Below are 15,195 nucleotides of genomic sequence, written 5' to 3'. Positions count from 1 at the left end.
TCACTATAAGAGCCTTCCCTACTAGACCTAGAACACGAAATGCAGCTTAAAACGCTTCAAGAGTTTTGACGTTAACAAAATAAAATAAGTATGAGAATTGCAGATTTTCATTTTGGTTACATTTTGCATTCGTTATGTCATAGAGTGGTAGTTTTTAGGCTCTCTGCAGATTAAAAATTATCTATAAAATTGAATTAAAAACAAATTATATTTTAAAAGAATCAAGTTGCATTTAAAGGTTAATATTTCTGATATTACATCGTTGAAAATAACCGCCAACATTATAGTCTCAGTCAACGCATATTTCTTTTGAACACAATACAAAAGATGAACAAAGTAAGTAGTTTTATTACCATACAATATTATGACTCAATAGAACGAGTACCTAATAATATTATCATTTATTTGAATACGATATACAGTTATCTTCCTTTGAATGTAGTTGCTGGTTGTAATTTAATTTCTGAATTGTTCTCTTGAAATAAATATCATTACAGGTAACTTTCCAGACACAATAAATCATTTCATATAATGTGGAAACCACAATAATTGTGTTATAAGGTTCGGTAAACTCTGTATAAATAAGATAATAATTACCATTAAACAGAGTGTTTACTTAGGTTTAACATGTTCCAATTAAACGAAATGTTGTAAGGTTCTTTTATTTTATGTGAAAATAAGAGTTTTGTAAAAAAAACTTTGTAATTTATAAAATTAGGTTCTTTTGCTAAAATAATTACTGTTTGAAACAATAACAACAATAAACATTTAGAAACATACATTATTTGTATACAGGGTGGCCAAAAAGTCGTGGATCAAACGCAAATAGGGGATAGATGAGGTCATCAGCTGCAAAAAAATATTCTACGGGAGGTCCCTAAGCTCAACCCCCTGCAGAATTATAACTTATTTTGCGTTTTTATAAGAAAATTGACTTTTTTTACTAATTTTTATTAAAATTCGAAAATATCTACATCCTGTATCTATTTCATAATATCCACTAGATTGGTACTGATGAGTTCTTGCGTTAGGCATACTATGTATAGTTGTTTATTGAGTTTATTGAAGATAATATTAAGTTAAACTATATAAAAATTTCTCAAATCATAACTTTTTGTTTACTTCAGACCCCGCTGTTTTTTCGATCATCTATTTGCGTTTGATCCACGACTTCTTGACCATCCTGTACAGTTTATATCTAAACAACTGAATGCTACGAATTTTAATTTATGTAAGTTGAATCTATAGTTAACTTACTTAAAGCGGCTGAAGTAAAACTTTTAATAAATGACTATGGCTAAGTATAAAATAATTATGGCTAAACTTGCCTAAAATTTTATCTATACAAGTCTACGAGTATAAAAACACCTTTTTCCCTTCTTTAAAGTATTTTAATAGATGTATATCATATTATGCGTTCTAATAAAAATGTCAATCGGGTAAGCTATGAGATATACAAAATCATGGAAAAGGTTCGCGCCTTTGAGAATAATAAAATATTCATCAAAGGACCTCAAATAAATAGATGTAAATGATATTCAATACACATTTAATGACATTCCCCTCGGAAAATGACGTGATAATTTTCTATATTCAGAATTTCACATTATGAAGAATTTATTAAACGATGAATACCTTTTGAGCTTCCGTCTTTGATATTTATTGGTAATGAACTAGGGTTGGCAAATCTTGCTTGTTATCCATTTTTAAATATTGCTTTCAGAGCTCACTTTCGGGACAGATTTTTGACCTTTGAGTGAATTTAAAAAAATAAAGCAGTTGTTTCGCTGACTTGTATTGTTAGTCTGTTAATGAATATTTATATTTTTACATATTTACAAATATTGTTTTTATAATGGTAAGAACAGAGATATATGGTAAGAAACTGTTAAAATCGTTTGGTCTACTAAAATTTGTGTAATATGTGCGATACTCAAATCACAACATTTTGTGTTAAAAAGTTTGCTTAATCTTGATTTAATTCTTAGATTTTCATTTCAAAGAATTAATAACACAAATATGTGTTATAGATATAAATGATAATGTTTTTTATTAAAAAGTCATTATAAATATTCTTAACAATCACGGATGGTATTTTGAATTTAGAACCTCACCACGATTTTTTTTTATTTGTATATGGCAATACCCTAATTCTATCATCCAGCAACCTGATATACAATTTCCATTTGGGACGACGTATGTTTGTGCTATGGGCATTGAACGTGATAAAGTACGTAACCGAACGAAGCTTGTTTATGGCAAATATATGAATTAAGTTCTATTTTTAAAAATGAAATTTTACTTCGTCGTAGTATCAGTATTTTTTAAAGTGCGATATCTGAAATGCAGTGTATGAATAGAGTACATTTATCTCAATCCATTGAGTTGGAACAGTGAGCCGTTGATCGATCGAAGGATGGAGGAGCAATTTATAATAAAACGTAAAAGACTTTTGGAAACGAATGTTGGACCTACGGCCTTTAAGGTTAATTTTTTTTATGTAAAATGGAAAGTGAAACATGTAAAAATTATTAAGTCATAATTATTATTGTAAATCATTAACGTAAAAATAGGGGAGGATAGTGTTTCTTATGGCACAGATTTAGGCAGTTTTTGCTTTTTAACAAAAATATTGGTTTTAAATATTTTTGAAGTTATACTTCTTTAGGCGCGTTATGAAAAATTTATGAGAGTGAAATTTTACGATGCGCGCGCACCTGTGACACAAAATTGGGAGTGTGATTATAGCGTGCGCGAGCGAGATAGGAATAAGACAATCTACAAGTAAAAAGAAATAGAATATGCGTGAAGTTTGTATGCCAAGAATTTTGAATGACCATAATGACATTTGTCATTTACCTTTTAAACAAATAAAGGAGTTTTGATTATTTTTTCAAAGAAATTTATTAATTTTATATTGTGCAATACTGCCAAAGCTACAACATACATCTTAGTGTTTGGTAGAGATGTTCTAAATATAATTATAATAATATATACTTTTAACTAAATAGAATTTATGTTACACTTAATGTAAGAGAATAATAATAAATAATTATTTATTTAATTTTTCAAATGTAAACTGAACTTAATTGACTATAATGACTCCTTTGATTGTAATTAATTATTTGCATGCATCAAAAACTATTTTTAATAATGCCAAAGAAGTATAACTTCTTACGCGCGTACATAAGTACACGCACCCTTTTTTTTCATATTGTATTTTCTCATAAGCAACTAATATCAAAGTAACTAATATATTAGTCATAAATCTATCAATCCGATGTATATGTAGCAGCAATGACGTTACGTCAGCTGTCATTGTCACTATATGTCACGTCACGTGTAATTTAATGTCAAAGCCAAATCTAGAAATTTAGTTAGTTAGTTTCTTTTTCACCAGTTTCGAATATATGATATACAAAGAAATTAGACTACTGATAGAGTACAACAATGTACCCTACAAAAATGTGTATTTATATTTAAAAATGCTCTACTTTGTTTGTAAGATGCTCTTCACATAATTAATTTTAGTATTTATACGAAACAGAACAATCATGGCTCGATCACATCGTAGGCTTCTAAATCTTCGCAGCTGTGTGTATCGAGGTGTTCAGGAAATATGGCAACGACGCACGTTACGGTGATGCAAACGACGTTTCATGATATAATTTTATATAAAACATTGATTCGATTTTTGAATGAATGTCATATTTTCACATACTTTGCTATTTTCTTCCCAGACGACATCGCTAAGAGTCGCATTACAGTAAGGTGCCTGTTGCCCTACTATTGATGTCTCAACGCATAGTTTGTTGGCATCAATTGGTGGCCCTTAGCACAGCTGTTATGTTAGATACCCGTGAAAATCGTGGCTAGATAACAACAGCGTGTTAGCGATGTTTATTACTCGTTTTTTGTCACAAATTTAAGTAATACGCTATTAAGGTAACTATGTTTTTTCGGTAGTTATAATGTCTTCTTAATTGGATGCCTTTGATCTTACTTTTCAATATAGGATTTGTTATAATGATCAACAAAGACCCGTTAAGCGAGATACGAAACACTGCTAATGTGAAAGAAAACGTAAAACTTTGTGATCAAAATTTTAAGGCAGTTTTACGTTTTCTTTAAGGTTTAAGATATATTGTATTTATACGTACAATAAATGTTATGTTCTAAATTTAATACAATGGAATAAAAATCACTTTTAAAACAACAGGCATTTTAAGTCAACGAACTTACAAAAAAGTAGGTAAAGGCTGATTATATAAATCATAAATATATGAATGAAGTATTTCCCGCCCAGCTTGACACATAGACGTAAAATGTGTCAAAAACAACTTTTGAACTTTAATTGGTTAAAAATGTTACGAAATCTTAATATATATAAATTACGTGTCACGTTGTTTGTCCGCGATGGTCTCCTAAACTACCGAACCGATTTCAATAAAATTTGCACACCGTGTGTAGTTTGATCCAACTTAAAAGATAGGATAGCTTACATCTCAATTTATATATATACCCGCAATGTAAATTGATTGCAAATTATTTGTTTATTATTTGACACAATTCTAACAGATGGCGCTGTGTTGAAAGTACCAACGTTTCACATAAGCTACAATTTAATGGCATAGCCACCAAAAAAGCATGGTGATCCCCATGACTGTTGTGTTCCTGCCATTTCCTTTGAATAGTTAACTACTATGTAATATAACAAAAACCTTAGCCACAGCAACGGTTGGCCTGCTAGTACTTTATAAAATAAGACCGTTGGGGACAAGTAAAAAATGTAAAAGGTAAATTGATACCAAAGAGGCAAAATACAATAAACGTTATTGTGCGAATAAAATATTTAAAACGGCACGTTGAAACAAATGAGTATGTCAACATTCACGTGCGGAATAAAAAATATCGTACTAATTTTCCGTAACATATGGCAAGCGATTATTTTTATTTTATTGCGGTCAACCATAAGCCATTTTCGACCTTTATCAATATTTGTTGTTTGAATTAATTGAAATTAATCGAAAATAGTATTTACGAATAACAATAGTGATTGTACATATTTAAACTATTTCGTGATTTCGTCTGTTATTCTCGGCATTTGTTTCGAGTTACTAATATAGAAGGTAGGTACCGGTACGAAGAAGATCGTGAGGATTAAGTGTAATTGCGTTAATAAAGAGAAAAATGCATTCAGGTGGAAAACCGCAATACGATTGTACGACCACCGGTAGAGTATCATTAACCTAATTAACAAAAGTATGGGAAAAAGAAATATCTTTAATGACCGAATAATTCGGAGCCTAAAATAATTTGATTTCAGTTTAAAGTGTTGAGAGTGTGAAGTTGAGTTAATAAACCTAGTGTAGTGAATATAAGTGAAAGTGTGACAACGGAGACATGAACATTGAACATAGTGTCAAATTATTATAGAACACTAAGACTGTTAATGAACATTACCTTAGTTTAAGCTATTCATTAGTATTGTAGAAAATTATGTCAACATTATATTACTTATTAGCCATAATTATTGTATAGGCTAGATTGTAATTCATGTAAATTCGCACTGTTTTTTTGTGAATTTTATTGTAAGAAAAAAAAGAAGTTTTAAATGATATAACGGACATTTATATTGAGAATAAACAAATTTAATCAAATTATAAACACAAAGTTGAAGTCTTGCGTAAGTTCTTTAAATGCAAATATCCACGAAAGCAGAAATTACGAGGAGAAAAACAATTGATTTATTTTTTGGTACAAATTTTTATCTTCTAGTATGGTATGCAGTTCCCTTGATGTACGACAAATACGGTATTTGGATCGTTCTCACACTCCATATGGCATATGTTATAGTACGACTTGTTATTTGAAGCACATACTGGGTCGTATATTTTTGAACAAACACAGTGCGGTTTAATTTCTTGCAATGTTTCATTCCTATAAATAATAGTTAATTTAGTGTATTATTATTATACTCGACATTGTGCGGGAAAATGTACAGTCTCTATTCATATGACCACAATATCATGAAAGCAGGCGCAGGAGGCTCGTCATCTGAACTGCTCGAGCGGTCCGTGTATAGCGAATATGAATTTAGTATTGAAACTGCAGATCGCCGTGCGGCGACCGCATGTTACAGTCGGTCTTGACTGCAACATGCGGTCCGTCTATGGCCCGCTTAAGTCTAATACAAACTTTTGTTTAAATGAATTACGTATTACGTTTTGGCTTTGGATTATATATTAGCCGCATAACGGATGAACAGGTCTTACGGTATTCTAGAACGAAATCAATTTCAAGTTCTATTTCTATTTTTATCACTGTCAGTTGTATGAAGTTCTTTCAGTTCTCAAGATGAGAGTGGGATACTATTTGGAATTTCTTAATTAAAGTAGGTTCTGAAGGTCTGAAGTGTTCTAAGTGGAACTTTAGACAGTACATGGTTAGTGGAAAAGTAATTCAAATTTGTGTTCAATGTTCGTTCTTAAATCGGCTTAGAGTAGATAGTAAAGTTATTTCATTATTAACAGTAAGTACCTCTCTCTAAGCATACGACCGGCTTTAATGTTGTTGATTTCACTTAGTACACGGCTTCCTATCGATTCCTGCCATAGTCCTGATGTCAGTGATATGCAGAGTAGGGTAACTGAAATTTAAATATTTTATATAAAGAAATATTTTTTGGTCCATGTCTGCCTATATTTCACGCAATAAAAGTTTGTCAGTTATAAACAAAGCTAACAACAAAAATCGTTATCTTTTTTTTTTAATATGGCTCTGGCACGGTTTGTGCATTAGCCAGCGTCAAGTATAAGATTTTTATAATTTGGGCTTTTGCCTTAGAAATTCGACCATGTCCTCCATGTACGGATTAGGCCCTCGCCCGGTACCGCACAACCCTCCCAAAGGCCGAGAACAAATTTAAATTAAATTAAAACTTGCCCTCGAACCGGGAATCGAACCCAGTACCCCTCACCTAACTGAAATCGTTATCTATTTAGGATGTTATGCAACATATAATAATAAAAAAAAAAATGGAAAACCTGCAGTTTTTAAGAGTTATATTTTCTTTTAGGGCCGAAACACATAAGCGCGTTGCGGCGCCGCGCCGCTGAAATCGGCAGTGCGCTATAGCGGTGCGGCGCCGCAACGCACGACGTGAATTCCAGCGTTATGACGTCATACTTGTTGACAAGGATGCAGTTTGTTTCTAACACTCTTGCAAACAACACGTGTCAACCGAGTCCTTTATTTTTTTTCTTCTGTATATATTTTGATAACTCGCTTAATAGCTCTTCAAATGATGATATACTCATTCTAAAGTAGGCAACAAATTTTTTTTCGTCTATCTTTAATGCTTCGTATTTTTTAGAAAAGAACTCGCCATTTGGATTCATACCCTTACTTAATGGATGTATCCAGTATCTTCTTTGCCGTATTTTTAAGATAGAATAATGTCTTCTTAATAACAAATAAGCAATAAGTTTATTACGATCCATCGCAGAGAGACGTCTATCCACACTCAAAAATCACGAGAAAATGGTTGCCCTACCATAATGCCCTGTTTCGCGACGCCGCAACGCGGCAACGCAACTGCCGATTTTGGCGTTGCGGCGCCGCAAAAATAAGCAGTTTGCGTTATGTGTTTCGGCCCTTAATGTGACTCTCTCATATAAATATCACTATTGTGTGCCTTACTTTGCTTTACTTTAAAACAAGCCAAAAAAATCTACATTAATTTCTACACTACATACTTATGCCCCATTATTTGGAAAAAATAAATTATAAACTCTTTCATCTCTTCTGTAAAATTATTCACGCTGTAATCAAAAAAGACAGATACTTATAACAGCGATGTGAAAATTCGGAATAATTATGGTTTTAAGTGTAAACCTGACCAAACTGATGATATAAATTTGTCTATTATGCAATAAAATTTGGTACATCGTAAAAGCTAAAAATTACATGAAGTCTAAAAAGAATATTGTTAATTACGAAGGTAGAATTTTAATCTCATTACTTCCACATTTAGGTGAGTGTTTAAGTTTCTAAACCGTTTAATGTAAAATAATACCCTTAACAAAATTAGACTTATGTAAAGTGTTCCTAATTTTCAGCCAGACTCTCTGGAGTACCATTATCCTCGTGTACTTTATTTAATTCATTAAAAATTATCGCCCTTGCTCTATTTATAATTAACAAAACATTCGGACATTATTAATTGGATTATTGACTAAAATAACATTTGATATAATAAATAATTGTCGTAAACATTTTCTTAGATAGAGCCTAAGGCGCTTATCTAAGAAATTTTGCGATAATGTAGAGGTAATCACCAAAACTGAAGCCTATTTTGAGGCTAAGACAAATCGTACTATAAACATTTTATCGAAAAATTATATGAAAGCTATAATCGGAGTATCGCGTTCGAAGGCAACTATATTGAATACTCAAATTAAATTATTTTCAATTCAAATTCTATAGGAACTTTTCAGCATAATATTATGATACCTTCCATTCTGCATTGGTTCTTTGGTGGATTTTCGGGAATAAGACATACTTGTTCCCTCGCGATGTTTTCCTTTACAAGCAATTGTTAATAGTGGAAAAAAATTTTCAGATTCAGGTTTGAGAAACACGCTTACAAATTCTCTGATTAGCCTTCACCTATTCAACAATTTATTTAGTGGTAATAGTGGATTCATAAAAGATATATTTTATAGGATATAAAACCTATAACTTAATAAATCAGTATATTAACAAATCATTATATCAATCATATATTTTATATATGCATATTAATAAAACACTGACATATACTTATCGCATAGCCACAGCCACACATCGCACTAAGTTCTATTCTATTTACAGAAACAATTTCTTGTACATCAAAACTAAGAAGTCATAAATTATTCCGTGAAATTGCCTATATAGAAGATAAGATGTTTTAATTAATACGGGAAATTATGGCTGTGGAAGTGCAGTTTTATTGACTTCAATTCTTCTTAATCGAATTCTATAAAAACCAGTGGTCATTCTATATTGTACGGGCAAGGCCTGGGATTTTTGTATCTGATCCGTGATCCCTTGTTCTTTCTAATAGCAAGTAGGTGATCAGCTTTCTATGTCCTTCACACGCGGTCGGCTTTTTGGGTCTAAGGACGATGTTTTTCTTCACCGTAAGAGCGAGCGTTCAATGCACAGAGACAGAAAGTGCATTAAAGAACAGCCGGGGTTCATCGTATGATCTCAGGGATGAGAGTCAAATGCTGAAGTGAATAGGCCAACACAGCTTGTACGGCAGAAAACTCAGCTGAAACGCCACGCGCCCACAATGACACTTAGCGAATCCTAAAAGTACGCCATTTAATTCAAAGAACCTAGCAGCCGTACCGTGGCAAGATCTTTATATAAAGATTTATTATATAGTATGTTAGTAAAATTGTTTCTTAATAACGGTGTATATAATAACGTTTTTCTAACTATTTTAAGAAACCATAAAGCAGAGAATGACTCACTTTATCTCCTGATTAGATATGGCGAAATTATTAAAATCTGTACTAAATGATTTAAGTTAATCTATTGGACGATTCGAAGACATATTTTTTTGGCAAAAATATAAACTTTTATTATGTATATCGCTAGGAAGCGAGCCCAGGATCTGCTTCCGGGCTGAACGCCATATGCTTTACCAACGACGGCTGAAAAATCACGTAAATATTATTAAAAAATTGTACTCATTGTCAGAAATACGTAAATACCGTAATACATACACATAATAATACATAAATTGAACTATAAATTATAGAAGAGAATAAAAACAAAGACAATTCATTTTCCAAATCGACCACAGCATAAATTAATTTAAAAATTCATCCAATTTAAATTCGATTCCAATTTCAAATTACGAATTATTCTCGATAAGCATCTGTTACTGTCAGAGCAGTCAAGTGAAAAAGGTTTTTCTCTAAGATCGTATAAAGAAAGTGATCATTTAGCGAGAAATGAGGATCATTACCTTCTCAGTGATTACATAATAGACTGGAGTTAATCGCCTAAGGCTGAGATAAGCGAGTTGCTGATATGCCGTTAGTGACGTAACGGCTACGTCATGCGAACGGGGTATAAACTTTATGAAGCCCAACATGCAATCGTAATTACTAGATTGGCAGGAGTTTATGAATGTATAACCTACAATTTAACGTCTACCTATTTCAAGCACATTAAAGAGCTTTGAAGTTTTACAACCGGGTGGAGTGGGAGTTGAGTAAATACTGCCGACTATGGACACTTGTTTAGCTGTTTCTATAAGATTTACAAATAATTACGTAATTCAACTACTATTAATTCAAAAGTCACGTTAATATACCCAGATACTCCGCCATACTTATGCGTCACACTAAGGTAATTCAGATAAGTCGCACAAAACGACACTAAAAGCGTATAATGCTCCTCTTTAGTGGCGCGGCATATTCTGTTCAACCAATCAGCGCGCTAGGTGCGATCCGTTTCACAATTTGACGGTTTCACTTCGATAGATTACAATCTACCGAATAATAATGACGATGATTTGACGACTCATTGGTCTAGTGGTTAGTACCCCTGACTGCGAATCCATGGGTCCCGGGTTCGATCCCCGGCTGAGGCGAACATCGATGTGATGAGCATTTGGTGTTGTTCTTAGGTCTTGGATGTTTAAATATGTATTTATATGTATATCTATCTATAATATGTATGTATATCCGTTGCCTAGTACCCATAACACAAGCTTCACCAGCTTAGCATGGGACTAGGTCAATTGGTGTGAATTGTCTTTTAAAAAAAAAAAAAAAAAAAAAAAAAAAAATAATAATAATAATAATACGTTAAATTGTAAGCAGTTCGTTGAAGTTCACAATCTTTCGATAGTTTACAATCTCGCGAGAGAGATTACAATCTAACGATGTTTACAATTTTACGGTGACATATACAATAATATACACAGATTAGAGTACAATAAGTCTAAACTGAAGGTCATTTAATAATGCACAGGTATTGTCTTAAACTATATTTCTTTTTGCAGGTAAATCATGGTCTCGATAAGCCAATAAGGTTTTTTATGTATCAACATATTAAAAAACCCTAGAAAAATCCTTTGTAAATTAAAGACTATTGTGGGCAATAACAATTATGTTCGGATCACATCGGCAGGGAAGTCTTTGGATTGAATAAAATAATGAAACAAAAGACATACTGAAATAGAACGGGACACAATTAGCCATTGTTCAATCAGGGGATAATTTAAAATACCAATTTCGCAGCTATCAATAGACTTTCTCAATAGATTTCATAATCATAATAATCTGTTAACATAAGTATCTATACACTCTAAACGTCTGGTTATAAAAAAAAACAAAGTCGTGTTTATATCTGTTAAAAGATTTTTATTAAGTTTAAAATGTATTGCGTAATAATGATGAATTTAAACGCTTTTTTCTTGTCTGTACCCCGTGTTTTATATTATATTTCGTATAGCACGGATGTAATTAAATGTGGTGGCGACGGGTGGATTATTGCACTCGTTCGCTTTGTTTCCGCGACTATGATTACGAAATGTTAATTAACTACAAAGAGACGCTTGTAATTCGTCTCTCTGCTAATTCTCATACCTTTATTAAGTTATGACAAGATACTGTTGGGTACAACATTTTAAAGGTAATATGCCTGAAGTGAAAAGTGAAAACATTTTATGTCATTTAATACTATAATAAATAATAGTTAAAAAAAAAACTAAAAAACACGCTTTTGCTTGGGGCGCTCTGTGTTATATTTTTCGTCTATCGAGCAACCCACTCTTTTTCACATTAATACCAATATTTTTTGTTCATTACCATTTTCAGCCTAAATTTGGAATTATTTTTCTCTTTTTAGTTTGATCCATTTTTAAAACCGTGTTTTTTAGTTTTTTTAAACTATTATTTATTTTTTAGTTAATTTTTTTTTCGGATTATTGCATTGTCATCGATCTTTGACAGGTGCGCAAAATTTGAATAAAATCTATCCGTTTAAAGTGGGTCAAAATCGAGTTCGAAGGAGTCGGTTACATACAGGTTAAGCTAATATAAAGCGTGTAAAAACTTAACGGTGTTGCGGCATATGAAAAAGAATTGGCGCTACAACCTTTCAAGTCTGGGCCACAGATTTGTGTATCTGTTTCGTGATTATTTTTTTAATAGGCAATTAGGTGGTAGGATCAGCTCTCTATGCCTGACACACGCCGTTGACTTTTTGAGTTTTAGTCATGCCGTCTTCTTCACATATGTATATAGACTACAGTGCACAGTCAGGGATTGAACCTACGACCTCAGGGATAAGAGTCACACGCTTAAGCCACTAGGGCGAACACTGCCCACTTTGAGGTACATAGCCTATGAATTCACAAAGTTACAGTATACCTAATTTTCTAACCTTCGAACCAAGAAACAAAGAATTTTACATGCTGATGTTTTTGAAGCAACACTCAATAAAGTAACTCTGGCTTCGAAGACAAGATATCCTTAAACTCAGACATCGTGTTATCTTAATTAACCCAAGTAATGCTGGTCATCAATATTTTCGTATAGCTCGTCAATGAATCCCAGCTTGTCAGTGTTTAGGAATTTAATGATACCAATATAGTGTAAAAGTTATATAAGAAAAGGTTTTTTCATTAAGGATAAAACATCCCAACATTTTCTAATACCAAAGTTAAACAATTTCCCGTATAAAATCTGGGTTAGATTGAAGACTGGCACGTTAGTTAGCGCAAGATAAATCTGAGAATACGGGTTTGTTAACTATATTAATTTGAACGGAAGAAAGACTGGGGAATTACTGAGACAAATTGCTTAAATAAATAATGGACTTGGGACGAGAGCGGTTCCACAGAATCTACTCGATAAATGGACGTGTATCAGAAGCTAGATAGACTTTTATTATGTTGTTCAAATGGAAAATATAACTAAGCAACCCGCCCTGGATTGGCACGGGTAATCGTAAATTAACCTAATCCTTGCTTATCAATGATTATATTGGTGAAAACTTCAATAACTTCCGTGCTGTAGTTTTTGGATTTATCGCAAACAGACAGATGGATAGAAGCGGCGGAGAACTTTTTTTAATATAATATAAAAGGTAGACTCATGACGTCTTTTGTAGGCATTATCAAGCTGTACAAAGTTTCTCTATAATTCCATTATACATCTGTAATCTTTAAGGCAGCATTCGTAAGAAACGTTTTTGTTCGACTGATTTCTCCCGACTTGCTTTGCAAATCTAATTACCACAAATAATTGTGGCTTTCTATTGGTAACAGAACGTCTGACAAAAGAAGTCTGACGCTTTGTTTTCCTTCGCTGTATGAGCAAGTATTGTTTAAATAAAAAAAATATTGATGACCTCGAAATTCGTATTTATGACCCTAAGGTATGATGTTTCGTACTGGTAAGTTGAGAAGTTTTTTTTAATTGTTTTTTGTAATAGAAATATCTCCCCTATTTTTATAAAGTAATGCTATCTAGACTCTGCCATTATACGTTAAGATCATTAGGTACGTCCTGACGAAAGATGAGAAACTGTCTCTTTTAGTATAAAATATGACTTGCATAATGAGAATCTTTATAAATTGCTGTGAGAGCTAGATTTTCTCGTGTCCTAATGATATTTTTGTCAAGAAAAATCATCTTATTACTAAGCGCTTACTTGAGTATAAGAATTTTTTAAGCTATAATGAGTGAAGATTTGTGTATTAGGAACTCTTCGAAGTACGGTCTTTGACCCTTCCTGTCTGACACATTGTATTTTTTTTCTATTGATGCGCATACAAATAGAAAAAACCATGCACGTAACGAGTTTTGAACGCATACTTAACCTAGGCTTTATATGTATATGTTAAATACAGTTTTGCATTATTTAGCTGACTGCTAGTCTTATATCGCACACCGCAAAAGAGTTTTATGCTCTGCTACGCGTATGAAACCGTCGAGTTTCAGTTCAAAATACATTGTAGTTCCCTGTAAAAAGATTAAACCTCGCTTTTAATTCGCACCGACTTGAAAAAGGCAAAATGATTTTCCTTTTACTACCATCCATGCCTTTATTAAACTAAGAATTTCATAAAGCCTAGAGCATTTCTTAAAGGTACAGAAATTTCAACGTAACGAAAGAAATCTAAAGAGACGTGCGGGCGATAAATAAAAAGAAATCGGTAAATATGGGTTTGAATAGAGCCTTAATAAGGTAGTATGGCGCTGTATGAAGCCTAAGAAAAATGAATAGGTTTATGTTTAATATAAAGTAGGTGTAAGAATTTTCTTTGTTTTAACATCACAGGATATACAATTAACTAATCACATGCTGTACAGTAGTGGATTTTTCTTTCGTTAGTTTATAAATGATTTACAAGGATAGCATTATTCATAATTGATATAAAAAAAATTAGGTTTAATGTAGGTATTCTTGTTTTGTTTATATGTAATATTATGTTCATATTTATTTTCTATTGTATTAGTATTAAGATACTGTAAGAATAGAAAAGGAAATAAATAAAAAAGTCTCAATTCTCAATCTTTAATACAGTATTGTTGATAACGTACTATTTTAGTTTGTTAATTTATGACATGTGTTATGAATAGGGCAGGACGTAACAGTACAAGCTAATAAGTAGTAAAGATCCTAAACCTCTTACATATAATTTAAAGATATTTAATTAAAAGCTCCTCATTGCCTTGGCTTATTTGATATTTTTAGTAGGTGATCAGACATCTGAATTTGGTTTTTGGGACTAAGATGCTATACCTCAGAAAAATATTGCAAACATAGAAAGAAAATTTCGTCGATGCACGTGCCTCGAACGACTTTAAGCATGAGAGTCGCTCGCTTGAACCACTAAGCCTGAACTTCAAAGATAACAAGTTTAAATACATTTATTATAACCTCACATGTGTAACATAAGGTGTGTAATAATACTGTGTACCCCCTTCTCAAGGTGTCAATATTCTTAAACTTATAAAAGATGTGGTGTCGTGGGACACCAGGTAGGAACGAAGTTCCTTCGGCTAATGTACAATTGACACAAATTGCAAATTTCTTAAAAGACTTGAGAAAAAATATACAAACATGAGGGAAGCAATTTTCAACGGCTAAACAACGAAAAACTCTCTTTCCTTAACTTTC

General features: G+C 32.3%; 1 long non-coding RNA gene across 1 annotated transcript; it reads right to left on the bottom strand.

Moving 5' to 3' along the window:
• Positions 1–5,687: 5,687 nt before the first annotated feature.
• On the bottom strand, positions 5,688–8,955 carry LOC125053121. Its single transcript, XR_007117530.1, has 3 exons — positions 8,818–8,955; positions 6,541–6,649; positions 5,688–5,940 (listed from the first exon to the last, which is right to left on the bottom strand). It is a non-coding gene; the product is annotated as an uncharacterized LOC125053121 (long non-coding RNA).
• Positions 8,956–15,195: the final 6,240 nt, after the last annotated feature.

Source organism: Pieris napi, chromosome 10 (assembly GCF_905475465.1).
Source record: "Pieris napi chromosome 10, ilPieNapi1.2, whole genome shotgun sequence".
Lineage (NCBI taxonomy): Eukaryota > Metazoa > Arthropoda > Insecta > Lepidoptera > Pieridae > Pieris > Pieris napi.
The sequence above is the reverse complement of the archived record's forward strand: the minus strand, read 5'-3'. Positions and strand labels throughout refer to the sequence as shown.